This window comes from Hippopotamus amphibius, chromosome 8, assembly GCF_030028045.1.
Source record: "Hippopotamus amphibius kiboko isolate mHipAmp2 chromosome 8, mHipAmp2.hap2, whole genome shotgun sequence".
Taxonomy (NCBI): Eukaryota; Metazoa; Chordata; class Mammalia; order Artiodactyla; family Hippopotamidae; genus Hippopotamus; species Hippopotamus amphibius.
Window position 1 is genome coordinate 124,156,083 of NC_080193.1, and position 27,922 is coordinate 124,184,004.

A 27,922-nucleotide genomic window follows, 5' to 3' on the forward strand; every position below is an offset into this window, starting at 1 on the left:
TATGGGGCTTAATTTCTCAATTTTTAATGATCTACTCATTGGGTCTTAATCATTTTAGAGTCATAGGTTTGAATTTGATGAAAGCTAGAGGCCCTCTCTGGGAAAATATACATATACACATAGTTTTACATATAATTTCAAGGAGCTAACAGATTCCTTGAAGCCCAGCCATATATGTTGTACAGTTAAATACAGTTTTTAAATATTAGGATTATTAAAAGTGATGATCCAGAATAAATTTGTCAGGATATAAAATGTATTATGAGTGTGTTTTGAATATGTATAGATATTCTGGAAACACACAACTATTATTACCATGAGAAAAAACCTCTCTATGAAGATATGCGACTCAGATGGGGAAACTGATCCTGTCATATGCGGCCCTCCCTGTGCTAATGTAGTCATAGCCTCCGCACTCATGAATTGTTCTCTTGGGTTCACGGTGAACACCCTCTTATTTGTGTAACTCAGATACCTTCTGTCCTTAGACACAAAAAGTATTGCTGACACTCTCAAATTTCCAGCCCAACTCTGAGCCTTGTGACAATCTCACTTTTCGGAAGCTGCCCTATTTGTGTGGATTTGTATGTTCTGTATGCTTTATTTGTCAAAAGTAATGTTCCCAGTGTCAAAAGCAGCATTCCCAGTCAGAATTCTAGTGTTGCCATCTTGGTTTTCTCCCTCCCACTTCCACTCAACCCCCACCTCACCAGATACCAAATTTTTGATTCTAATAATCAGGGGGTATCCACCTCTCTCCCTAGCCCAGGAATCCATATGCAAGAATATCTGGAAGGATTTCTTTTTTGGGGCTGCACTGCATAGCTCATGGAATCCTAGTTCCCCAACTGGGGATCCATTAGGGATCGAACCCAGGCCCTCGGCAGTGAAATTGCAGAGTCCTAACTACTGGACTGCCAGGGAATTTTCTTTGGAAGGGTTTCTTATCTCAGAGCTTTATGAAGACAAAAAATGATGTGTTGAGAGCTACTAAACCCAAACTCTGGAATGAGATCTACCTGCACTATAGTATACATCAACTTCTGAATAGATCTATACTTTAAAATTATGTATTTATAATTATTATACATAAATATGAATATTGTTAAATTCTTTTGTTCCTAAATATATAAAGTTAATACTCTAAGGCGCTTAGAGAACAGAGATGTTCTTAAAGCTGAATAACGGAACAAAGAAAAGAATTTACTATCATTTTTAATGATTTTAATTTTATGATCCTGTTTTCCATTTTGCATGAGCAGCAGGAACTTCATGAGAAATATACTAATGTGTGTTTACATTTTCTGACAGTAAGGATTCTAGGATAAAAGGGGGAAAACTTTACCTGTAAGTCTCGAATACAGAGAAAATACAACACGAATGTAGATGTAGAATATTACTTCTTCATTTTGAACATCAAGAATTGTCCTTTGGGGTGTCTTTCATAGATACTGCAAATGAAGCCTTACCTAACACTGATGAGAAATTTTCCAGGAAATATAAGTCAGGGTATTAAGGGACACCTTATACACCTTTACGATCAAAAGAGGGAAGGAATGAAGGTCAAACAGAGGGTGTGGAAAGGGCATATGCAATCAGGAGCCAAGCCCCATTTATTCTACCTCCCAAAAGCCTCTCCCATCCATTTCCTCCTTTCCAATTGCCACAGCAACCATCCCACTTAAGGGCTTCATTACCTCTTGACTGAGCAATTGTAATAGCCTTCTATTTGTTCTTCCTAGACCGTATTTTAGATTGCATCATTCACCCACTCATAGACCCTAAATTACTCCCCCATTACCTATCACAGTAAAAACTCCTGGCCTTTGGAAATCTCATATCAAACTATCTTCCTGCCCTTGCCCCTCATTTCTCTTCACAGCATATTCTATGCTAATTGCAAACTCAACTACATCATAGTCTACAAATCAGCCACCTGCTTCTCTGCCCTCTGATCTTTGCTCTAACATCCTCTCCACTTTAGTTATTCTGTTCCAATTATGCAATTTCCCCTCAAAATTGTACCATCATTCAAAGTTTGCTAATCTCATAGTTATTTGTTCCTCTCTTTGCCCTATATTACAGTTAATGGTGAGTCCGTATGTTTTCCTCTGCTAGAACATATGTCCATCAAAGCATATGATCGTGTCTTATCTATCTTTTACTCCTTTTTGTGTTTTATATATAATGGTACTCAATAAAAATGTATTGAATAAATGATTGCATGTAGCCACAAATAGTTATTTTGGTCTGCCACATCAACATTCCGAAAGGGGAAAGCTAGGGCTGTGATGGAGGAGCTGAAAGTCATTTTAATGATGCTCTTGCTGACCACATAGCAGCACCTCTGTATCCCTTTCCCCATTTATAAGCCATGAGTAGAAAATTGGTATTTACTTATTTGGGGATGGGAACCTCTTCCCAGATACCATGTTCCCTGGGGTATTTCCTTAGATGATGATTAAGGGACCAGCCTGTCTTCCTGAAAGTAGGGAAGAAGGAGAGAAGTGAAAGAGATGATTCTCCATGAGCAATCTCCTAAGCTCCAAGGAGAGATTTCTCTCTAGCTGGGTGACTGAAAAGGTTAGACTCCTAAGATGCCAGCAGAATGCCATTCTTTCTCACCCCTCTTCCTTTAAACCTACTCTGTTGAATCAATCTTTCCCACTCTTGAGTGTACCCTGGTAGATTCCACAGCTCTTCTGACATACTCAGGTGTTAAATAGTCTCTGAGCTTTTCCCCTTGCCCAGGGTTAGAAACCTATGGTCAGGAGAAGGTCATGGTGGGCTTTGTTATGCTTCCTCACTTCACTTCCTCCCCTAAGACAGTTGTAGGGAGGTCAGATGAGAGGGCAAAGCCTTACATGATTGATGCTGTCCTAAGTTGGTTTCAGGGCCCTCTAGATGTCAGCATGCTCTTTTTATCATGAGTTGCTTTTATAAATTCTTAGAGGACTGTCGGGGCTAGCGGTGTCCTGATGGCCATCCCTGATGTGAGTTTGCCTCTCCTGACTGACAGGTTATAATCCTCTCCCAGCCCTTGGCTTCGGGGGCCCATTCAGACCCTTCCTCTATGGGGATCATTTCACTCCTCCAGCAAATCTGCTTGGTCAGGGTCTGTTTTTGTTTTTCTTTTTTAATTATGTTAAAATAGACACAACATAAAATTTACTGTTTTTAAGTGTGCAGTTCAGTGGCATTAAGTATATTCACATTGTTGTGCAACCATCACCACCATCCATCACCAGAACTATTCCATCTTCCCAAACTGAAACTCTGTGCCCATTGAATGCCAACTCCTCATTCTTCCTTCCATGCAGCCCATGGCAACTACCATTCTACTTTTATGTCTATGAATTTCACTACTCAAGATACTTCACGTAAGCAGAATCATACAGTACTTGTCCTTTTGTGACTGGATTATTTCACTCAGCATAATGTCTTTGAGACTTATCCATGTTGTAGCATGTGTCAGAATTTTCTTCCTTTTTAAAGCTGGTTAATATTCTATTGTAGGTATATACCACATTGTGTTCATTCATTCATCTATTGATAGACACTTGGGTTGCTTCCATGTCAAAGGCCTTTTAAGCCTGGATATCTTTCATAGGTCCATTTGGTCCATGGGAAAACTCACCTGTCTTCAACCATTAGATTGAAATGCAAGTCCTCCTTAAAGCAGCGCTCTTCTCCTGCCCACTAGCTTTTGGAATTTTTAGGCATGAATCAGGTACCAGTCTCTATTCCCATACTATGCTCTAGGGAAATACATTGTAGATCCTATAAGTGGTTCTCTGGAAGTAACTCTCAAGAACCCCTTAAGAAATCCTCAATACGGGGCTCTCATGAACTGTTATCCTTTTTACAAGATGCAAAGTTGGGAAACCACTGCCTTAACTTGGAGGCAGGAGAACTAGTTTGAGGCATCTCTTTTCCAAGTCCTACATAGAAGGCCTAGATGGCATAGCACTCCCTCTTGAATGTAGTATGTATTGGTCTCAACTATAAACTCAAACAGAAAGAGTCTCATTTAAACATCCTGTTTTGTCTACCAAAATGATTTTTTTCCAGACCAAGTTACTGTCAGACCACAATCCAATGATTGTCCAAATGATAAATATCAGCCCTGGGAAGACCTGTGTTTATTTGTGGGTACAATGGATTCAGGTTCTCAATTACAAAGCCAGATACAACACATCAGCAGAAATGGAATCGGTCCCACTTGTAAATTCTTTACTGACAATATGTTGGATTATGTAAACACTTCTTTTGGAGAAAAGAAAAAAAGGAAATACATTAATTACTCCCTTGAAATGATTACGTAGTAATTAGTTCCCCATTGTAGCCACTACTACATTGTAAGTTAAAGGAAAAGAAAAAGAAAAAGAAAAGAAGGAAGGAAGGAAGGAAGGAAGGAAGGAAGGAAGGAAGGAAGGAAGGAAGGAAGGGAGAAGCTCTGGAAGCTGTCCTCTGTGAAAATTCCAGATTCTTATTGATCTGGTTTACAAATTTATAATCAAATTGTGGCTTTTAAAAAATGCTAAGAAAATAATCATGCCAAAATTCTTGAACCTCTTCTTTGAATAGCACAGTAAAGGCCAACTAAACAGATAGCCTGAGCTTCAACTTCTCCCTTGCTGCTTTATGTTGCCCAAGGAGAGGTCTCACAGTGGCATGCTGATTGGGCTATTGGGGCATTCTAGCATAGCCCACACTTTAGAATCAACAGGGTGCTTTTAAAAAATATTGATGCCTGGACCCTTTTCTAAATTGACTGAATCAAAATCTCTGGAAGTAGAGACTGAGCATATGTATTTACAAAAAGTTCTCTATGTGATTCTGATGCACAGTGCAAGGTGAGAACCATGGGTATAGAGTGATTTATTCGTGTGATAATGTCTCCAAGTCTTTCTTTTACAAAAAGCAACCACAGTTTTGGATATTAGTACTTCCTTTATAAATATTTGTTGAATTAGGTTGAAGACAGTAGATGAAATGAGCTGAGGCTAAAGGGTGTTATCTCCTCCCTGCTTTAAATACCTGTTTACTCTTTGACACCTTCTAATGGCTTCCATCCTCACCTCTCCTTTAAGGAATTGTCTGGAATGTTATCAGTGAACACCTTTGTTCAGTCCCCATTCTCAGTTCTTAACTTCTCTTATCTGTTCATGCTGTTGACTATTTTCTCCGATCACAATAAAGAAAATAACCAGTCCACCGTGGTAATTAACCTGTAGATAACTAGTTAATTTCATGGCCATAGGAGAGACCAGGATCCAGAGCAAAGATAGATGAACCTTAAAAACAAGGAACAGAGCAGCAATTTTAGCATTAAAAGACTCATCGTGGAATTTACTAGAATTTTGTAGGTATCTATAATATATTCCATTTTCTTTAGTAAAAAGAGGAACAGTTTCTATTCCAGTGCCTAGAATAGTACTTGACACATAGTAGGTATTCAATAAATATTTGCTTAGTTATGTTATTTTTAAATTTATTTATTTATTTATAAATGAATGAACCTAATTTCATACCTAATTTGATACCTAATGGTATCTGAAGCATTTTGTGACTTGCTAACAGCTTCTGTAAGCATCTGTTTTTGCAAATTTAGGACATAGTCTCGGGAAATATCTATGAAAACTGTGATTTCCAGTTTATAATTTTGTAAATGAATTCCGCAAATTCTACAAAGCATTCCTTGGACTAGCAGTGAGGAAGTATATATGGTTTGCTTTTCATTGGTTGTTGCTTGGGATTTTTGTTGTTGTTGTTGTTTTTGGTTTCTTTTGGCCACACAGCACGCGGGACCTTAGTTCGATTGAACACGTACCCCCTGCATTAAGAGCGTAGAATCTTAACCACTGGACCACCAGGGAAGTCCCAGTATATATGTTTTTGTTTCTTTTGTCTCCATAATATCTGCTGTAGATAAGTAGGGTCCCCAAAGTATTTTTAAAAATCTTCTGTTTGGAGGCAGATTAGTCATAACTAGAAATTTTCCTGCTTTCCATGTTTTCTACTGTATCCTCCCTTGGCTTCTATGAACCTGTACCTAAGTGGTTCTCCTCTGGTCTTTCATTCTTAAATCTCCTCTCCTCAGCCCTCTTCTGAATATTCTTCAAGGTTAAATCATTTGACCTATTTGCTCCTATTTTCTCTCCATACACTCTTTCCCTGAGCAATTTCAGCTACTCATTTGGCTTCAACTGAGATGATCCCCAGTATGTTTTCTTAGTTTACTCTTTCTGTCTCTTTGAAGCTTCATATTTTTATTTCCAACTAACTCTTACTTCTTTATGTACCTCCAAAAGTTCAGACTTAACATATCTAGCAATTACAATCCCCATTTAAAAATATGTATGTATGTTATTAATAGAATATCGATACGATGCTTTCATTCACAGTGGTTTATCATTAACTTCTCTTCTCCATGGCTTTCCACGTCCAGCCATTTGCCAGGCTCAGTCAATCTGGTTCCTGCCGTATCTCCTTTTTCACTGCCATCTCTGTAGTTCTGGTCTTTATTTCCTCTTTCCTGTATTAATGCTGCTTATTCAAGCTGATCATCCTGGCTCTAGTTTCTTCTTCTTTCCCTCCAATAGTACTCACAATGTATGGATTTGTCTTCCTAAAGCATAATATTGGTCATATCTCTTCTGTGCTCTAAAAAAAATCAGTGCTTCCCATTGCCTACAAATTAGAGCTTTCAAGATCCTCCGCTATTGATGGCAATATTCTTTTCTACCTTAGTTTTCATTTCCTCCATCTAAGAAAAAGATCTCTATTATTATGTGCTTCTCAAAAAAATCCTGAGATTCCCACTCTGGGTCTTTTCTCCATTTGCTTAAAAAGCTTTTAAACAAACCTCAAATTTCACCTCTTCCTTTAATGTTTTCTGATGTGCCCCCAATAGATGTGATTGTTCCTTTCTTTTGATCTCTTTATAAAAGTGCTGTTGTCACATAAAACCTCTGTTGTGTTGGTTAATGTTCAGATAGAAATATTTTACAAAGATTAGTAAAAACATAGTGCTTACCATTTTGGTATTTGATAATAACTACAAAGATTAGTCAAATTGTTTTCTTATGATTCTTTCATACTAAGTATGACCCATATATAATTTTTTCTTATTTTTTAAATGTTAAGTTTAAACAATGTATTATGGTTACAGAAGATGTAAAAAGTCTTTAGAAGAAATCAAAACCAGTGGTTACTTACTGCTTAGAGCTTACCACTTTATCATTTGGGTTGACAATTTTTTCTTTTTTTCTTTTGTCAGCTTTTTAAAAATGTCACTCTCTTCTGGATTCCACTGTTACTAATGAAAAATCTGCCATTATTCTTGTAAATGTAATGTGTCTTTATTTCTCACTGCTTTTAACATTTTCTTTTTAATCTTTGTTTTACAGTCATTTGACTATGATGTGTCTAGGTGTGTTTTTCTTTGTATTTCTTTTGCTTGGGTTTCATTGAGTCCCTTGGACCAAAGGGTTGATAGCTTTCATTAATTTTAGAAAATATTTGGCTAATATTTCTTCAAATATTTATTTTCCTTTATTCTCTCTTTCTCTCTTTCTGGGCCCAGTTACATGTATGTTGAGTCATGTGACATTGGCCCACAGATCTCTGACACTTGTAATTTTTTCATTCTTTTTTGCTTTATGCTTCAGTTTGGGGGTTTTCTATTGAACTTTCTGAGTTTGATGATTCTTTCTTCTGTTTAGTCTTCTATAAAGTCCATCCATTTCTGATATTTTATTGTACTGTATTGTATTAATATTGTATGTTTCGGTTCTAGACCTTTTGACTTGGTTCTTTTATAAGCTTTGATTTCTCTGCTGAAATGTCCCACCTGTTATTATGTCTAACTTTTCCTCTAAACTTTTAACATACAATCCTTCACAAGTAATTTTGTTTTCCTCGTCTTTATTTCTAACATCAGGGGCATCCATAGTCTGCCTCTGCTGATTATCTCTTTTCTCAGTTAGGGATCACATTTTTCTCTTTCTTTGCCTGTCTTCATAAATATTTATTGCATACAAAACATCTTGTATAGAAAAACAAAAGTAGATAAAGGTTTTAATAGGTACTATTTGAGCTAAATAAGGTTTTTTGTTATGTTCTGTTTTTCCAAATAGAATATGAGAGGATATGTGATTTTTTTTTTATGTCAGGCAGCTAGCATGAGGGGCTGATCATTCAAATTCAACCATCTATAGTGCTTAGCTGAAAACAGGCAAAGTTTTTATTAGTTTTCATTTATTTCTGGTTTCAGAAGAGATTATCGAGATCTCCTTTTGCCCTTCAACCCAACCCCAACTACTCAGGCTATGCTGAGTGACCAGCCACACTCAGGATTTGAGTTGAAGGAGTCTGAGTTGTAGCTTAAGTTCATTTCAGTTCACTTCTGGATTCAACTCCATCAGGGCCTAAAACCTAACTAATGTACAGAGATATAAGATTTCTATTTTCCAGCTCTGCATGTACCACCACTTTCATAGGAAACTTCCCATGGAGGAGAAATGTCAAGCTGGGAAATTTACTTTTGCATTTGTGGCTCTTCCAGATACCTACATGTCATGCCAGCCCATACTGTTATTAAAAATTTGGCTAGTTTTCTTCCTTTCACTCTACTGATGATAGGCTCATCCTCTTACTGTAAGCAACTGGCCCCAGGTATGAAATCAGCCACTGCTTACCATTCATCTATAAAGGACGTCTTTTGACTGGAATATGGCTCATTTGGGTTTCTCTAGTTCCACCGCTCACTCTTTGACCACTTTAAAATTAAGTATGAATTTTATTTTATCTTTTTTCTTACTGTAATGAAGTGGGTAGCAATCTTTTAAGATCTTCTCTATCCTATACGAAGTAGAAACCTCTGGCCAATTTCTTTTTACTTTCCACTGCTGATATGGATCTATTAGATATTAACTTTTTTTTGTTATTTCATGATATTTTGTCAGGAAGGGAGTTGAATATTTTTATAGTCTGTCATCATCAATCTTCTCTTTGAATTATTATTTCTTGCTTTATATATTTTTGATTCCATATTTTTTGCAAAAAACAGATTCACAGCTGAGAATTCTTTCTTTTACAGAGTTAAAATTACTCTTCTGTTTTATTTGATTGCTTTTTACTTTGAAATCTACTTAGTTTGAAATTAATGTTGTCATCTGTGCTCCTGTTTTTTTTAATTTACTGTATTTTTAAGAATACATCTATTCAATGAATATTTCTTATATTCCAAGCACTGTGTTGGGCACTGGAGATAAAGCAGTGAGCAAAACAGACCTGGTGCATTTCCTTACAGAGCTTAGAACGTGAAGTAGTAGTGATAAATTCTATGCAGGAAAAATACAGGATGTCATAGGAGCATTTAGCAGCGGAAGTAAACTGGGGTTTTAGGTAAGTCTTCTCTAAAGGATATACATTTAAACTGATAATTCCTTACTCATTCTTTTATTTTATTACTTCTGGGTGGTTTTGTTTTAGGCATATTTCCTGTGAACTGCATACGTCTGAATTTTTACTTTATTATGTTTTGCTTTTTCTGAGCTTTACTAAATGTATTATATTTTGCTTTGTTTGTTTCACTCCAGCGAAGTGAAAGTTATTTATCATGCTCCTTTTACAAAAGCGCTCTTTAATCAATATAGCTCTAATTAATAAAGACTAAATTGAAACAGTATCTTTTAACTCCCCGCTATGTAAGAAGATGAATTGAGTATGTGCTTACCTGCAGTTTGCTAATTTTTGTTCATGTGTTAAAGGATTTTAATTACAAGTAATAAATTGCTACATTTACAAAATGCAGTTACTTTTCCAAGTAGCACTACTTATATTTTTCCATATTAATATGACTGTATTTTTAATACTTATTTGAACATACATTTTGTTTGGTAATCTAATCTTGCCTATCAAACCACCCCAAAACTTATTAGCTTAAAATGACAATTTGGTTATTTCTCAATTGGAAATATAGCTTAATATATCATCTCTTCCAAGAGACACCCACCACAACCCCCAGAGACAACCACTGTTCTAATTTTTCCACCAAGGATTAGTTTTACCTGTTCAGAATGTCATATAAATCAAACTGTACAATATATACTCTTTTGTATAAGGCTTCTTTAAACCAGCATAATGCATTTGAGATTCATTCATGTTGGGTATATAAGTTTTTCCTTTTAATTGCTGAGTAGTATTCTATTGTGGGATTATACCACAGGACTGTCTGTCCATTCTCCTATTGATCAATATATTGGTGTTTTCAGTTTGCTGCTATATGAATTATTTCTATGAACATTTTTGTATAAGTATTTTTGTGAACATATGCTTTTATTTCTCTTGAGCTAATATATAGCATTAGAATTACTGGTCAAAAGTTCAGTGTATATTTAGTTTTACAGGAAATTACAAGATTTTTTTCAGTGTGATTATACCATTGTAGTTTCCTGCCAAGTAACTATTACAGTTTTAGTTGCTTCACAATCTCACAAATATTTGGTGCCATGATTGTTTTTAATTTTAGCCTTTCTGGTAGGTCTGTAATAGTATTTTGTGGTTTTAATTTTCATTTCCTTGATGACTAATAATGTTATATACATTTTTATGTACATATTTACCAGTTGCACATCTTCTCTTGTGAATTGTCCAAATTTCTTGCCACTTTTAATTGGACTGCTTGTCTTTTTATTATTGAGTGGTAGGAATTTTTTTTAAACAAGATGGATGTTTATTTATATTTTTAATTGAGGTATAATTGATTTAAGGAATTCTTTATATATCCTGGATACCAGTGTTTGGCCAGATATATATATTGTGAATATTTTCTCCTAATCTGCATCTTGTCTATTCATTTTCTGAACACTGTCTTTCTATGAGCAGATGTTTTTAGTTTTGATGAAGTCCAATATATCATTTAAAAATTTCTTTTAAGGTTATTGCTTTCTGTGATCTGAGAAATCTTTGCCTGCCCTCAAATCAAGAATATATTATTTTATGTTTTCCTCTAAAAGCTTTATGGTTTTAGCTTTTACATGTAGATATATGATTTATCTCAATAATTTTTGTATACAGTAGCAATTGAGGTTCATTTTTAAAAATCTGTACCATTTATTGAAAAGTTCTTCTTCCTCCCCTGAATCACTTTGGCACCTTTGTTGAAAAACAAATGACTATAAGTGTCAGTTTGTTTCTAGCCTGTCCATTCTTTTCCATTGTTTTGTCAATCCTGAGCTTTTACATTTAAAAAAAATCTTTATTAACTCCAATGTGGGTTTAAATTCTGCTATTATAATTTGGCTTCCCTTGAAATTTTTCCATGTGTTAAACCCATCTCCATTTGCACATTTTTGGCTGTGTATTCAATCACTGAATAAATATTTGTTGAGCTTCTACTTTGTGGTAGATGCTGTTCTAGGTACTGAGGATTCCGTAATAAGCAAATAATATTCATATTCTTATGGACCTTCTATTCTAGCATGAAAAGATGGGCAGTAGATAAGTAAACAAATGCATTAGCGAGATAAATTCATGATGTTGTGTTATAAAGAAAACAAAGCAGGATGTTTTCATAAAGAGTGACTGGAAATAGGGGGCTACTATGGTATGTCCCAGAGAGCCCTCCCTGAGAAAGTAACCCCTGAGTTTTATCTCACTCTTTTGTTTTTTTTTTAAATATTATCTCAACATATTTTACCTACATGTTTTCCTGCTCTAGTTTCATTGAGGCTCTTTCTTCTTGTATCTTGTTGAAGACACTAGTCAAAATATTTCTGAGAGGTAACGACCCTTGCATGAAATGATTATCTGAGCTTTCATAATGATGCGCTCTTTCTCTTGGATTTCAGTGTTTGCCAATTGGCAAGGCTTTGTGATTGGCCTTGAGGCTCTCTCAGTGTCCACTTCCACACTCCAGAATCCCCTTTATTAGGTACACCAAAAGGGAGCAAACGGATGTACTTAGCGTCATGTTGAGTCAGTACCCAGTATGTAGGCACAGCTCTAGTGTGGTTCTGCCAGGCTGAAATGGTGTATTCTTCCCTTAATCCAGTGGACTTGGATCTCTTGCATGTAAGGCTGTGTCTGTGTGTCTGGTTCACTTTTGTGTGTCCAGTGCCAGCACAGGACCTGGCACATAGCAGACATGCAAAAAATATTTGTTGAATGAATCCAGTACAGTAAAGTACAAATAAAGATCACAATTAAAGTATGATAAGAATCTCAACCCTCAGTATACACTGCTAGTAGGGTTTTTTATGAAGTACAGAAGAATGGTTAAAAGTGTGAGCTTTAAAATTAGACTGTTAGGATTTTAATTCTAGCTCTGCCACTTTCTGTGTATCTCTTGGCAAGTCACTTAATTTCTCTGTGCTTCGTTTTTCTCACTTCCCAACCTCGTGGGATTGTTATGCAGATTAAAGGAAATAATGCAAGTGAAACCTTTAGCACAGTGCTCATAAAATGTCAATAATAATTGTTGCTTATAACATCCCTCCATTGTACAGTGTTTTATTTGCAGTAACTCTGTCCCCCAAGATGAAGGCTAATATTTCAAAAACAGCTGCCATTCAGTAGGTCAACTGATTAATTTTCTGGTTAGTGCAGATCCTGGGTCTCTGAGTAAGAGCCCTGACAGCAAAGAAAGGAGCCATGCCCTCCCATCCATCTTCTTTCAGGCCGGGGGAGTGCTTTATTTCAGGGGTGAAACATGGTTACGCTGCCTGTTATTTTCCTCAGTTCAGCTGCATCTTCCTGATAAATGAGGAAAATTCTTCCCAGAATCTAGCAGTGGGTTATCAGTTTTAGTGATTATTTCTGGGTTTTCGTTGAGGTATTTTGTGCAAAATGGGAAACCCTACATGGAGGATCAGCCAGATAACATTTTAATACATAAACTTTGTTTTTAGAACAGGTTTAGATTCACAGAAAAAATTGGGAAGATAATACAGAGAGTTTCCGTGTATGCTGTACCGAGTTGCCCCCATTATTAACATCCTACGTTAGTGTGGTACATTCTATAATCAGTGAACTGATATCGCTACATTATTATCAGCTAAAGTCCCTATTTTCTTCAGATTTCTTTAGGCTTTACCTAATATACTTTTTCTGTGCTAGGGTCCCATCCAGAAAACCCAATTACATTTAATCACCATATCTCCTCAGGCTCCTCTTGGCTAACAGCTTCTCAGGCTTTCTTTTTTTGATGACCTTGATAATTTTGAGGAATACTGATCAGGTATTTTGTGAGAATTTCCCTCTATTGGTATTTCTCTGATGCTTTTTTCACTACTAGACTGAGATTATGGGTTTGGGGGAGAAAGACCACAGAGGTAAGGTACCATTTTCATCACATCATGTCAAGGGCACATACTGTCAACATGACCTATCGCTGTTGATGTTGACCTTGATCACCTGACTTGGGTTGTCAGGCCTCCCCACTGTGGAGTTACTCTCCCCTCACCTTTCCATACTGAAATCTTGGAAGGAAGTCACTATATACAGCCACACCTAAGGAGTAGAGAGCTGTGCTTGATCTCCTTGAGGAAGAAGTAGCCACATACATTATCTAGAATTCTTCTATACAAGATATTTGTCTCTTCTACCAACTTATTTATTCAATTATTTATTTATCTCAATATGGAGTCAAGGATATTTATTTTATACTTGGGGTTATAATAATAATAATAAATAAACTACTGCTTTATTTATCAGATATCATTTTATACCAGAATCCAGCAAGGTAATTCTTAACAAAGAACTCATGGATATGAACAAGTGGTGCTTCCCTGCAAAAGCAGTCAACTGGGGAGTCTGTGTACTTCCAATAATCCTATCATCATTTAACTATTTCTGAAACACTTTAATGGAAACCGTGAGATTTGCAAGAAATAATCATTATTGTAATGAATGGATTACTTATTATGTGCCAAGAACTCACTCAACCCTGAGGTATATACATTCATACCTCATACAGTATGTACTTTTTCGTGTCTCACCAAAACAGTGTGACATAGACAATATGTAAATTTCATAAGCCGTGGTACAATACTTCAAGTAATTTCAGTGTAGTCGAGGATAGAGACAAGTGAGAGTGTTGTTGCTGTGCAGGGCGATGAGTTCCAGGAGAGACGTGGGCACCAGGTTGAGAAGCGTGGAGGAGGGGCATCTAAATCAGAGAGTTCAGTTGTTGTTGCTTTGTAGAGAAGGTCAGCTGAGTGACAGGTGTCAGGGAGCTCTATAATTTTGAAAGACAATTAGCAGGAGCACTCCAGGCAGAAGGAGGGTTGTGGCAGAAGCAGGGAGGGCTGAGGCAGATGCTGTTCATGCTGTCTCAGTGCGGATAGAGCGAAGGGCACATCAGGGCAGAGGCAGGGCCTGAGGCTGGAGAGGTAGCGGGGACCAGGTCAGCATGATGCTTGTGTCACTGGAAGGAATTGGAACTTGATTGTGATGGCTACCGAGCGTCATCGGAGGAGTCTCAGCAGGAGAAGAAAGAACATGATCAGTTTGACATTTTAGAGGGATCATTCTGACAGCTATAGAGAGAAAATTCATCTCATTACTTCATAGTCATACTTTGTTTTTTAACAAAAAGTTGCCCATGTTTTCATTTTATTTCCTGCTAATTATTTGGTGGTTTTCCAAAATCAAGTCCATGCTCACATGATTTGCCACCACTGCCATGGTCTCAGGAATGTGCTTTGGGATCCTGGACAAGAGTTCCTAAACACAGCAGGATGTTTGGAGAAACTTAGCATAATCCCCATGGTAACTTGTTCTGGCTTATTTGTTTGAACATTTTTCTTTCATTAATTTACATTCTTACTCTTTCTTCTCCTTTTGTTATGTTGTTCTTCGGTACTTTTTAAAATGTTACATGTATTAAATATTTATCAAGTGTCAGGCACTGTATTAAGTTATATGTATATCTCATTTAATCTGCAGCAAAACAGTATGGCGTAGACAATATCATTACCATTTAGCAAATGAGCAAACTGGGGCTCCAGAAGGTTTAGAAACTTGCTGAGAGCTTTTGCGGCACGCATTGCACAGCTAGAAGCAGAGCCAGGGTTCAGTCTCAAGTCTGTCTGTTTCAAGGGGCCATGTGGTGCAGATTGTGCAGCCAGCCACATGTCTTTTAGGGAATGTCCTATCGATTGCAGGACTACATTTACCACTGGAGCCCTTGACTGGCTGCAATGGGAGTGGGAAGAGAGCCAAAGTAAAGGGCCTCTTCTGGTTCATGTTCAGTGATGACAGCGGTTAAGGGACAAATAATGAAGAAAAGCCAGTTGATGTAAAAGCTCAAGTTGAATAAAGCACCTGGGAAATGTATTGTCCTCCTCCTCTTTCGCTTCACCGAAAATTGCTACCTTATTTATCAGTAAGGAAACTGTTCCTTTCTGCCCCAATGCCTTTGGTTCTACAGCACAGATTCTAGGACAGACAGCCTGGGTCTGTGTTGAGCTCCTTAATTCCATCCTGGCAGAAGCAAATGCGGAGCCTGGGTCCGCTGGCGCAGGTCAATGACTCCACAGTGTGAGACAGAGAACAGCGTCTGCAGAGGAGCAGCCCTGCCTGAGCTTGCCTGCTTCTCTAGTGAAACACTGGCCTGTGAAACCGGGTTTATAGTCGACTAAGTAAGAAACTGGCCTTCACTCAGTATCTCAGTATCTGGATGCAGAGTATTTTGATAGCGCTGTAATGCAGAGAGCAGAAAGGGGATGCTGCTTTCAAGAGGCAGTAAATCACACCCAGGAATCACTTGCTGGAACCAAGCCTATAAACAGATTAGAAGAGGTTGGGGGACTTCCTTGGTGGTGCAGTGGTTAAGAATCTGCCTGCCAGTGCAGGGGACACAGGTTCAATCCCTGGTCTGGGAATATCCCACATGCTGCGGAGCAACTAAGCCCATGCGCCACAACTACTGAGCGTGCACTCTAGAGCTGGCAAGCCACAACTACTGAGCCCGCATGCCACAATTACTGAAGCTGGCATGCCTAGAGCCTGTGCTCCACAACAAAAGAAGCCACTGCAATGAGAAGCCCACGCACCGCAACAAAGAAAGAGTAGCCCCTGCTCGCCACAACTAGAGAAAGCCCGCACACAGCAATAAAGACCCAACACAGCCAAAAATAAACTAAAAAAAAAAGATTACTCAATTTCTTAAAAAAAAAAGAAGAGGTTGGAGCTAACTACCTCCCTTCTCTCCACAACCCATTCCTTCCCTGCACTGTGCTAGGTTTGTACATATATGTGAACCTCCCAGCTGGACTTTCCAGACTCTGTCCACAGGCCTGCAAACAGCCCCCACCCAGAGGTGCACCGAGAGGAGGCCAAATCTGGAGAAGTCCATGCAGGTCCTGGTAGTGGGCTGGGGCCTGTGGGGTCCCTGGGGAAATTCTGGGGTGCCTGGAGTTTGGTCTGGGTGATCCCAGGTACCTAGAACCTCATCTAGGTGGACATGTCCCTTGAGGCCCAGGGACTTTTCTCCCCAGGGGGGTGGACCACATCCCAAGAGGGCTAGAGCTGAGCCCTTTCTTGTGTGGGGCCCAGGCTGGGACTTGGGTGGCCAGGGTCTCGAGCATCACAAAGACAAGACAAAGGCTGAGCACTTCCGTGGTTCTGGTCCTTTCTCCCCAGGTGAGGCTCTTTCTTCTAGATCCCTGTGCATTGTTTCCGCAGATCTGTCTCCACTTCCACTCTCCTGGCCCAGTCACCATTCTCCCTCCCCCATCCACTCTTGCCCACCTCCAGTCATCCTCCTCAGCAATCAGGGTCATGTTCTGCATGTAATGGGGATCGGCTTCTCTAAGTTCAAGAACAGGCAAAACTACATAACATACCAAGGGAAAGAATGCCTTGAAAGTGGGAGTGGTGGTCATGTCTGGAGTGGGATGTAACTGAGGAAGAGTGCGTAAGGGGCTGCCCAGGTCACAGTCAGTCTCTTGCCCCAAACCGCCCAGTGTCATCCCATTGATGACAGTAAAATCCTTTATTGGGCTAGAAGGCCCGGGTTGGCCTGGCCTCTGCCCAGCATCCCCTCCTCACTTCAGGTCTCCCTGCCTCACTCACATTTGCCCTCCAGGCAACTTCACCTTCTACCCAAAATACCTTCCCTCTGCTCCTTGCCCTGGCTAGCTCCTTTATATTTTCTAGGTTTGGCTTAAATACCATCTCAGAGAGGGAGTCTCTAACCCTCTCTCCTGCCACCTCCCCACACTCCGCCTACCCCCATTGTCTCTTTCAACATTTTGCTAGTTGACTTTGTAGCCATTATTTCAATGCATGCATTTGCCTGCTTAATGTATGTCTCTACTGCTAAAACAGAAGTTCCATTAAGACAAAGACCATGTGCACAGTGCTTGGCACAAATTGTCCTCAATAGATATTTTTTAAATTGATTTTATTAAGGTATAGTTGGTTTACAATGCTGTGTTAATTTCTGTTGTACAGCAAAGTGATTCAGTTATACATATATATTCTTTTTCATATTCATTTCCATGTGGTTTATTACAGGATATTGAATATAGTTCCCTGTACTATACAGTAAGACCTTGTTGTTTATCCATTCTATATACAGTGGTTTGCATCTGCTAATCCCAAACTTCCAATCCATCCCTCCCCACCCCCTCATCCCCTTGGCAACCACAAGTCTGTTCTCTATATCTGTGAGTCTGTTTCTGTTTTCATAGATAGGTTCATTTGTGTCATATTTTAGATTCCACATATAAGTGATACGATATGATAATTGTCTTTCTCTTTCTGACTTACTTCACTTAGTATGAAAATCTCTAGGTCCATCCATGTTGATGCAAATGGCATTATTTCATTCTTTTTTATGGCTGAGTAATATTTCCTTGTATATATATATATATATATATATATATATATATACCACATCTTCTTTATCCACTCATCTGTCAATGGACATTTAGGTTGTTTCCATGTCTTGGCTATTGTGAATAGTGCTGTTATGAACATAGGGATGCAAGTATCAATATCTTTTCGAATTTTAGTTTTTTCCGGATATATGCCCAGGAGTGAGATTGCTGTATCACATAGCCACTCTATTTTTAGTTTTTTTGAGGAACCTCCATACTAGTTTCCTTAGAGGCTCTATCAATTTACATTCCTAACAACAGTGTAGGAGATTTCCCTTTTCTCCACACCCTCTCTAGCATTTGTTATTTGTAAACTTTTTAATGATGGCCATTTTGACTGATGTGTGGTGCTACCTCATTGTGGTTTTGATTTGCATTCCTCTAATAATTAGCAACAATGAGCATCTTTTCATGTGCACATTAGCCATCTGTATGTCTTCTATGGAGAAATGTCTATTTACATCTTCTGCCCATTTTTTGATTGGGTTATTTATTTTTCTGTTAGAGTCATATGAGCTGTTTGTATATTTTGAAATTTAAGCCCTTGTCAGTCATATCATTTGCAAATATTTTCTCCCAGTCTGTATGTTGTCTTTTTGTTTTGTTTATGATTCCTTTGCTGTGCAAACTCTTATAAGTTTAATTAGATTCCATTTGTTTATTTTTGTTTTTATTTATATTGCCTTGGGAGACTGACCTAAGAAAACATTAGTACCATTTATGTCAGAGAATGTTCTGCAAGTCCTCAATAGATATTTCTTGATTAAATGTATGGTTCATGATCTAGACACCTCAACTGCATGGAGGCTATGCCCTGATTTACTCCCTCAAATCTAATCTGATCTCCGTAGCTGTCAACCTTGCCCAGACAGATTAAAAGTTGCCCTTTTTTTGGTCTTACTTTTGGACTTCCTTTTCCACCATGGCAACCAGTTGCTGTGTGGCCTCAGTCAGTTTGATGGTGGCCCAAACTAGGCCTGGTCCCTTTTTACTCCTTTTACTCCAGGAGGAGCTCCGAGCAAAACCACACTGTTTCAAACATAAAGTTCTCCATGGTGTTCCTGCATAATCAATGCAAATAAGCAAGATTATCTCTCTCCCAAATCATCATCCATGGTGGCCTTGTTGATTATACAAAAACCATGAGGGGAGAGGTACAGAAAATAAATACAGTAAAACCTTGGTTTGTGAGCATAATTCATTCCAGAAACATGCTTGTAATCCAAAGCACTCATATATCAAAGTGAATTTCCCCCTTAGAAATAATGGAAACTCAGATGATTCGTTCCACAACCCAAAAATATTCATATAAAAATGATTATAATACTGTAATATAATACAAAATAATAAAGAAAATACAAAATATAAAGAAAAATAAACAAATTAACCTGCACTTACCTTTTAAAACCTTTGTGGCTGGTGTAAGGGAGACGAGAGAGGAAAGTTATTGTGTAGGACAACTTTCACTATCACTAATGGAATCTGTTAGTGAATCCGCTGTCTGTTGGCTCAATGGAATCTTTTTTCTTTTCGTGCAGCTTTAACAAGGAACCTATCCAATGACACTTCCTTTTGCCTCCTTTTGAGGATTTTGTGGAAATGTGACATTGCATTGTCGTTAAACAGATTCATCGCTAGCACTGCTACAGCCTTATTCAGGTGGTGCTTTTTTACAAAATTTTGCTCTGTTTCCCACATTTTACACATCTCCCTAATCTCATTTGAAGTGAGGGATTCCTCTGCCTTTTTCTTCTCCTCCTCCTCTGCTGACGAGATCTCCTCCATAACCTCTTGTTGCTCAGATGCAGGTCCATCAGTTCGTCAGTGGTCAGCTCCTGGCCGTGTTCCTCCACCAGCTCTTGAATGTCATCCTCATTCACCTCCAGTCCCATGGCCTTCCCCAAGGACACAATTGCATTGACAGCTGGCAGGTCCTGTTCATGAGCAAGCCCCTCTAAGTCACGTCCAAGAACGCAATCAGGTCACAGTTTTCTCCAAGCAGAACTGAGGGTTCTCTTGGTGACCCCATCCTAGGCTTAATCAATGATCTTGAGGCAGTTCACCATGTGGAAATGATTTTTCCAAAACTCTTGGAGGGTAAGGTTTGTTCCTTTGGTCACCTTGAAACCTCGCTGAAATAGTGCTTTGGTGTAAAGGTTTTTAAAGTTGGAAATGACCTGCTGATCCATGGGCTGGAGGCTTGGAGAAGTGTTGGGAGGAAGGAACTTGACCTTAGCAAACTCGAATTCCTCCAGTAAGTCGTCCTCAAAGCCTGGAGGATGAGCAGGAGCATTGGCCGTAACCAGCAAGGCTCTGAGTGGCAGATTCTTTTCTAAAAGGTATTTCTTCACTGCAGGACCGAAGACCCCATTCATCCACTGAACGAACAAGATATGAGTGACCCAAGCCTTGCTGTTGGACCTTGACATAACATTTAACTGGCTCTTCTGCACCTTGCATTTCTTGAAGGCTCGTGGATTCTCAGAATGATACATGAGCAGGGGCTTGACTTTGAAATCCCTGCTTGCATTAGCACAAAACAAGAGGGTGAGACGGTCTTTCATGGGCTTGTGACCAGACATTGCATTCTCTTCTTCCATAATGTAGGTCCTCTTTGGCATCTTTTCCCAAAAAAGCCCTGTCTCATTGCAATTAAAAACTTGCTTCGACAGGTAACACTCAGAAACCATGAGCTTCTGGAACTCGGTAGTGAACACCTCAGCTGCCTTAGCATCCGAACTCGCAGCCTCTGCGTGCCTCACAGCACTGTGGATGCCACTTCTCCTCTTAAAATTATCAAACCATCCCCTGCTTGCCTTGAAGGCTTCTTCGTTTTCTGTTGACGTACCTGGCAGTTTACTTAAGAGGTCGGTGTACAAGGCCTCTGCCTTCTCGCAGATAAATTTCTCAGTCACAGTATCACCTGTTAGTTTCTTCTCGTTTATCCAAACCAGAAGCAACTTTTCTACATCTTCCGGAACACGTGGCCATTGCTTTGATATTCTCATGACTCCTTTTGCTGCATCTAGCCCCCTTATTTCTTTTCTTCTTTAATATTGTGCAAATGGCGACATAGACTTCTTATAAAATCTTGCCATTTCGGCCACTCCCATACCTCATTCATACTTCTTGATAATTTCCTTCTTAACTTCCACCGTAATCATCTCCTTCTTTTTTTTTTCTTTTTTTTTAGCTCTTTATTGGAATATAATTGCTTTACACTCTTATACCAGCTTTTGAGGTACACCAAGCAAATCAGCTGTATTTATACACGTATCCCCATATCCCCTCCCTCCCGCGACTCCCTCCTGCTCTCTCTGTCCTGGCCCTCTAAGGCATCACCCATCATCGAGTTGATCTCCCTTTGTTATACAACAACTTCCCACCAGCTATCTATTTTACAGTTGGTATTGTGTATATGTCTATGCTACTCTCTCACTTCATACCGGCTTCCCCTTTGCCCCCTGCACCCCAAACCCTGTGTCCTCCAGTCCATTCTCTGCATCTGCATCCTATTCTTGCCCTGTCACTGGGCTCATCAGTACCATTTTTTTTAGATTCCGTATATATGAGTTAGCATACAGTATTTGTTTTTCTCTTTCTGGCTTACTTCACTCTGTGTGACAGACGCTGGGTCTATCCACCTCATTACATATAGCTCCATTTCATTCCTTTTTATGGCTGAGTAATATTCCATTGTATACATGTGCCACATCTTCTTTATCCATTCATCTGTTGATGGGCATTTAGGTTGCTTCCATGTCCTGGCTATTGTAAATAGTGCTGCAATGAACATTATGCTACATGTTTCTTTTTGGATTATGGTTTTCTCTGGGTATATGCCCAGGAGTGGGATTGCTGGATCACATGGTAGCTCTATTTTTACTTTTTTAAGGAACCTCCAAACTGTTTTCCATAGTGGCTGTACTAACTTACATTCCCACCAACAGTGCAGGAGAGTTCCCTTTTCTCCACACCCTCTCCAACATTTATTGTTTCTAGATGTTTTGATGATGGCCATTCTGACCAGTGTGAGGTGATACCTCATTGTGGCTTTGACTTGCATTTCTCTGATGATGAGTGATGTTGAGCATCTTTTCATGTGTTTGTTGGCCATCTGTATGTCTTCTTTGGAGAAATGTCTGTTTATGTCTTCCGCCCATTTGTGGATTGGGTTATTTGCTTTTTTGGTATGAAGCTGCATGAGCTGCTTGTATATTTTGGAGATTAATCCTTTGTCCATTGCTTCATTGGCAAGTATTTTCTCCCATTCTGAGGGTTGTCTTGTTTATGGTTTCTTTCGCTATGCCAAAGCTGTTAAATTTCATTAGGTTCCATTTGTTTATTCTTGATTTTATTTCTATTATTCTAGGAGGTGGGTCCAAAAGGATCTTGCTTTGATGGATGTCCTAGAGTGTTCTGCCTATGTTTTCCGCTAGGAGTTTTAGAGTGTCTGGCCTTACATTTAGGTCTTTAATCCATTTTGAGTTTATTTTTGTGTATGGTGTTCGGAAGTGTTCTAATTTCATTCTTTTACATGTAGCTATCTAATTTTCCCAACACTACTTATTGAAGAGGCTGTCTATTTTGCATGGTATATTCTTGCCTCCTTTGTCAAAGATAAGATGCTCATATGTGCATGGGTTTACCTCTAGGTTCTCTATTCTGTTCCATTGGTCTTCCTTTCTGTTTTTGTGCCAGTACCATAATGCCTTGATCACTGTGGCCTTGTAGTATGGTTTGAAGTCAGGAAGCCTGATTCCACCAACTCCATCTTTCCTTCTCAAGATTGCTTTGGCTATTTGGGGTCTTTTGCATTTCTATACAAATCATAAAATTTCTTGTTCTAGTTCTGTAAAAAATTCTGTTGGCAATTTGATAGGGATTGTGTTGAATCTGTAAATTGTTTTGGGTAGTATAGTCATTTTCACAATGTTGATTCTTCCAATTCAAGAATATGGTATATCTCCCTTTGTTTGTATCGTCTTTGATTTCTTTCATCAGTGCCTTATAGTTTTCTGCTTACAGGTCTTTTGCCTCCTTAGGCAGGTTTATTCCTAGGTATTTTATTCTTTTTGTTGCAGTGGTAAATGGGAAAGTTTCCTTAATTTCTCTTTCTGCTTTTTCATTGTTAGTGTATAGGAATGCAAGAGATTTCTGTGCATTAATTTTGTATCCTACTACTTTACTAAATTCATCTATTAGGGCTAGTAGTTTTCTAGTAGCATGTTTAGAGTTTTCTATATATAATATCACGTCATCTGCAAAGAGTGACAATTTTACTTCTTTTCCAATTTGTATTCCTTTTATTTCATTTTCTTCTCTGATTGCTGTGGCTAAAACTTCCAAAACTATGTTGAATAATAATGGTGAGAGTGGGCACCCTTGTCTTGTTCCTGTTCTTAGAGGGAATGCTTTCAGTTTTTCACCACTTAGAACGATGTTGGCTGTTGGTTTCTCATATATGGCTTTTATTAGGTTGAGGTAGTTTCCTTCTATGCCCATTTTCTGGAGAGTTTTTATCATAAATGGATGTTGAATTTTTTCAAAAGCTTTTTCTGCATCTATTGAGATGATCATATGGTTTTTATCCTTTAATTTGTTGATATGATGTATCACGTTGATTGATTTGTGTATATTGAAGAATCCTTGCATCCCAGGGATAAACCCCACTTGATCATGGTGTACGATGTTTTCAATGTGCTGTTGGATTCTGTTAGCTAGTATTTTTTTTTTTTTTTTTGGCACACGGGCTTAGTTGCTCCACGGCATGTGGGATCTTCCTGGAGCTGGGATCGAACCCGTGACCTCTGCATTGGCAGGTGGATTCTTAACCACTGCGCCACCTAGGAAGCCCATGTTAGCTAGTATTTTGTTGAGGATTTTTGCATCTATATTCATCAGGGATATTGGCCTGTAATTTTCTTTTTTTGTGACATCGTTGCCTGGTTTTGGTATCAGGGTGATGGTGGCCTCGTAGAATGAGTTTGGGAGTGTTCCTCCTCCTGCTTTATTTTGGAAGAGTTTAGGAAGGATAGGTGTTAGCTCTTCTCTAAATGGTTGATAGAATTCGCCTGTGAATCCATCTGGCCCTGGGCATTTTTTCGTTGGGAGATTTTTAATCACAGCCTCAATTTCCGTACTTGTGATTGGTCTGTTCATAGTTTCTATTTCTTCCTGGTTCAGTCTTGAAAGATTGTACTTTTCTAAGAATTTATCCATTTCTTCCAGGTTATCCAATTTATTTGGCATATAGTTGCTTGTAGTAGTCTCACAATTTTTTGTATTTCTGCAGTGTCAGTTGTTACTTCTTTTTCATTTCTAATTCTGTTGATTTGTGTCTTCTCCCTTTTTTTCCTGATGAGTCTGGCTAATTTTGTTTATCTTCTCAAAGAACCAGCTTTTAGTTTCATTGATCTTTGCTATTGTTTTCTTCATTTCTTTTTCATTTATTTCTGATCTGATCTTTATGATTTCTTTCCTTCTGCTCACTTTGGGGTTTCTTTGTTCTTCTTTCTCTAATTGTTTTAGGTGTAAGGTTAAGTTGTTTATTCGATATTTTTCTTATTTCTTAAGGTAGGACTGTATTGCTATAAACTTCCCTCTTAGAACTGCTTTTGCTGCGTCCCATAGGTTTTGGGTTGTTGTGTTCTCATTGTCCTTTGTTTCTGGATATTTTTTGACTCCCTTTTTGATTTATTTAGTGATTTATTGGTTGTTTAATAGTGTATTGTTTAGCCTCATGTGTTTGTATTTTTTGCAGTTTTTTTCTGTAATTGATATCTAGTCTCATGACGTTGTGGTCAGAGAAGATGCTTGATATGATTTCAATTTTCTTGAATTTACTGAAGCTTGATTTGTGACCCAAGATGTGATCTATCCTGGAGAATGTTCCATGTGCCTTTGAGAAGAAAGTGTATTCTGTCGTTTTTGGATGGACTGTCCTATAAATATCAATTAAGTCGAGTTGGTCTAACGTGTCATTTAAAGCTTGTGTGTCTTATTTTCCGTTTGGACAATCTGTCCATTGATGTATGTGGGGTGTTAAATTCTCCTACTATTATTGTGTTACTGTTAATTTCCCCTTGTATGGCACTTAGCATTTGCCTTATGTATTGAGGTGCTCCTATGTTGGGGGCATAGAGATTTACAATTGTTATATGTTCTTCTTTGATGGATCCCTTGATCATTATGTAGTGTCCTTCCTTGTCTCTTGTAATAGTCTTTACTTTCAAGTCTAATTTGTCTGATATGATTATTACTACTCCAGCTTTCTTTTGACTTCCATTTGCATGGAATATCTTTTTCCATCCCTTTACTTTCAGTCTATATGTGTCCCTTGGTCTGAAGTGGATTTCTTGTAGGCAGCATATAGAAGGGTCTTGTTTTTGTATCCATTCAGCCAGTCTGTGTCTTTTGGTTGGAGCATGTAATCCATTTACATTTCAGGTGATTATTGACATGTGTGTCCCTATTACCATTTTCTTAATTGTTTTGGGTTTGCTTTTGTAGGTCTTTTCCTTCTCTTGTGTTTCCTTCTTAGAAAAGTTCCTTTAGCACTTGTTGTAAGGCTGGTTTGGTGGTGCTGAATTCTCTTAACTTTTGCTTGTCTGGAAAGCTTTTGATTTCTCCGTCGAATCTGAATGAGATTCTTGCTGGCTAGAGTATTCTTGGCTGTAGGATTTTCTCTTTCAGGACTTTCAGTATATCCTGCCACTCCCTTCTGGCCTGCAGAGTTTCTGCAGAAAGATCAGCTGTTATCCTTATGGGTTTTCCCTTATATGTCATTTATTGCTTCTCTCTTGCTGCTTTTAATATTTTTTCTTTGTGTTTAATTTTCATTAGTTTGATTAACATGTGCCTCAGTGCATTTCTCCTTGGGTTTATTCTGTATGGGACTCTCTGCGCTTCTTGGACTTGATTAATTATTTCCTTTCCCATGTTGGGGAAGTGTTCCACTATAACCTCTTCACATATTTTCTCTGACCCTTTCTTTTTTTCTTCTTCTTCTGGGATGCCTATGATTCAAATGTTGGTGTGCTTAAGGTTGTCACCAAGGTCTCTGAGACTGTCTTCTATTCTTTTTATTCTTTTTTCTCTTTCCTGCTCTGTGGCAGTTATTTCCCCAATTCTATCTTCCAACTCACTTATTCGTTCTTCTGCCTCAGTTATTCTGCTGTTTATACCATCTAGAGTATTTTTAATTTTGGTTATTTTGTTATCTATTACTGTTTGTTTGCTCTTTAGTTCTTCTGAGTCCTTATTAACTGTTTTTCTATTTTCTCTATTTTGTTGTCGAGATTTTGGATCATCTTTACTATTATTACTCTGAATTCTTTTTCAGGCAATTTTCCTATTTCCTCTTTATTTATTTGGTCTTGTGGGGTTTTTTCCTGCTCCTTTGCCTGCATGGTGTATCTTTGTTTTCTCATTTTGTCTAATTTATAGGATTTGCTGTCTCCTTTCCCTATGCTACCTAGTAGTAATTCCTCTTGTTTCTGCCCTCTGCCCCCTTTGGTGGGGTTTGTCCAGTGTCTTGAGTAGGCTTCCTGGTGGGGGGGGTCTGGTGTCTGCTTTCCAGTGTGTGGCTCTGTGTGTTTTCTCTTTGATGAGCAGGGCTGTGTCAGGTGGTATATTTTAAGGTATCTGTGAGGTTAATATGGCTTTAGGTAGTCTGTGTGCTGATGGGTGGGTCTGTGTTCCTGTCTTGTTTGTAGCTTGGTGTGAGGTGTCCAGCACTGGCAGTTGCAGCAAATTGGATGAAGCTGGGTCTTAGACTCTGATACAGCACTCTGTGAGAGTTCTCTGTCGTTAATCTTCCCTATGTCTGAGGACTCCCTATTAGTCTAGCATCCTGGATTCAGTGCTCCCTCCCCAGAGCCTCCTACTTGACTTCTGATGGAGTAGTCCAGACTTCAGAGGTTGCTTGTCCTGGCAATAAAGTGGTTTAAAGAAGACTGTCTAAGCCCCAGACTAATGGCAGATTGTTAAGTCAAACAAATACTAAATCAAGGAAACACATACATGTATAAGACACACAAATACTGAATCCAATAAAACATAAGGCACTAGAAAGACCTGACAAAAGAACCCCAGTATGCAATCAGACAAAGAGAAAACCAACAGAAATTCAAAATAAACAAACAAAAATCACCACACACACACACAAACAGATCCAGAGATATTTTGAAAGCTAGGATCAAATATAATAAAAAGCAAGAGTACAATCAGACAGACTGAAGATTTCCAAAACAAAATCAGACAATTATAATCAGAACTAAGATAAAGACCAAACCTAATAATTAAAACCAAAGCAGTGTGTCATCTGGAGAATAAAGCAAGGAAACAGAGCTGAGTGATAATATTGATTATAGGTATATAAAGATAAAAGAAACTAAAAAAGGATAGAAGACAGGGCAACAGAAGAGCATAGTGTGACTGGAAATATGAAAGAAAAAGAAAAAATAGAAATGTATAAAAGCTAGAGATGAAAAGAAGGTAGGAGAGATACAGTCAGCACTACAGAAAACTTAGCTGGAATCAAAAATATATAAAAAGGCTAAAAATAAAAATAGAATAAAAGATAGAATAAAAAATGTTATAAAACATATAGATCCCTTAGGACTAAGATCGTAATTAATTAAAAAAAAATGCTAGAACTGACCCCAGAATGGACCAGATCAATACAATTAATAGTAATATTTCTGTTTCCTTGGGGTCTCAGCTGTACATGTCCTTCTACCCACCTTGGGCTTTTTGTGTTACTGTGTGACCAGTAGAGCTTCCTTTGTTGTTCGTCTGTAAGTGCCAGTGTGTGGGGAGAGAGAGGGTACAATAGTGGCTCCTTCCCCTGGGAGTGAGTAAGCAGTGGTGCCCTGCCCGGGTCGCAGCAGCTTGGGTGGCTCAGGCATTGCCTGTTGCAGACAGACACCTACTGCTCAGGCCCAGAGAGCGACTACCACCATGGCTCCTCCCTCCTGCTACAACTCTGCCGGGGGTGCCCTGCCTGGGTCACGGCGGCTCGGTGG

At 38.6% G+C, this 27,922-nt stretch overlaps 1 protein-coding gene across 2 annotated transcripts in view; it reads left to right on the top strand.

The window, feature by feature from the left end:
- The window catches only part of PDE11A (phosphodiesterase 11A), a 380,330-nt gene that overhangs the window by 207,715 nt on the left and 144,693 nt on the right, over positions 1-27,922 (top strand). The gene's annotated exons all lie outside the window — the stretch shown is intronic.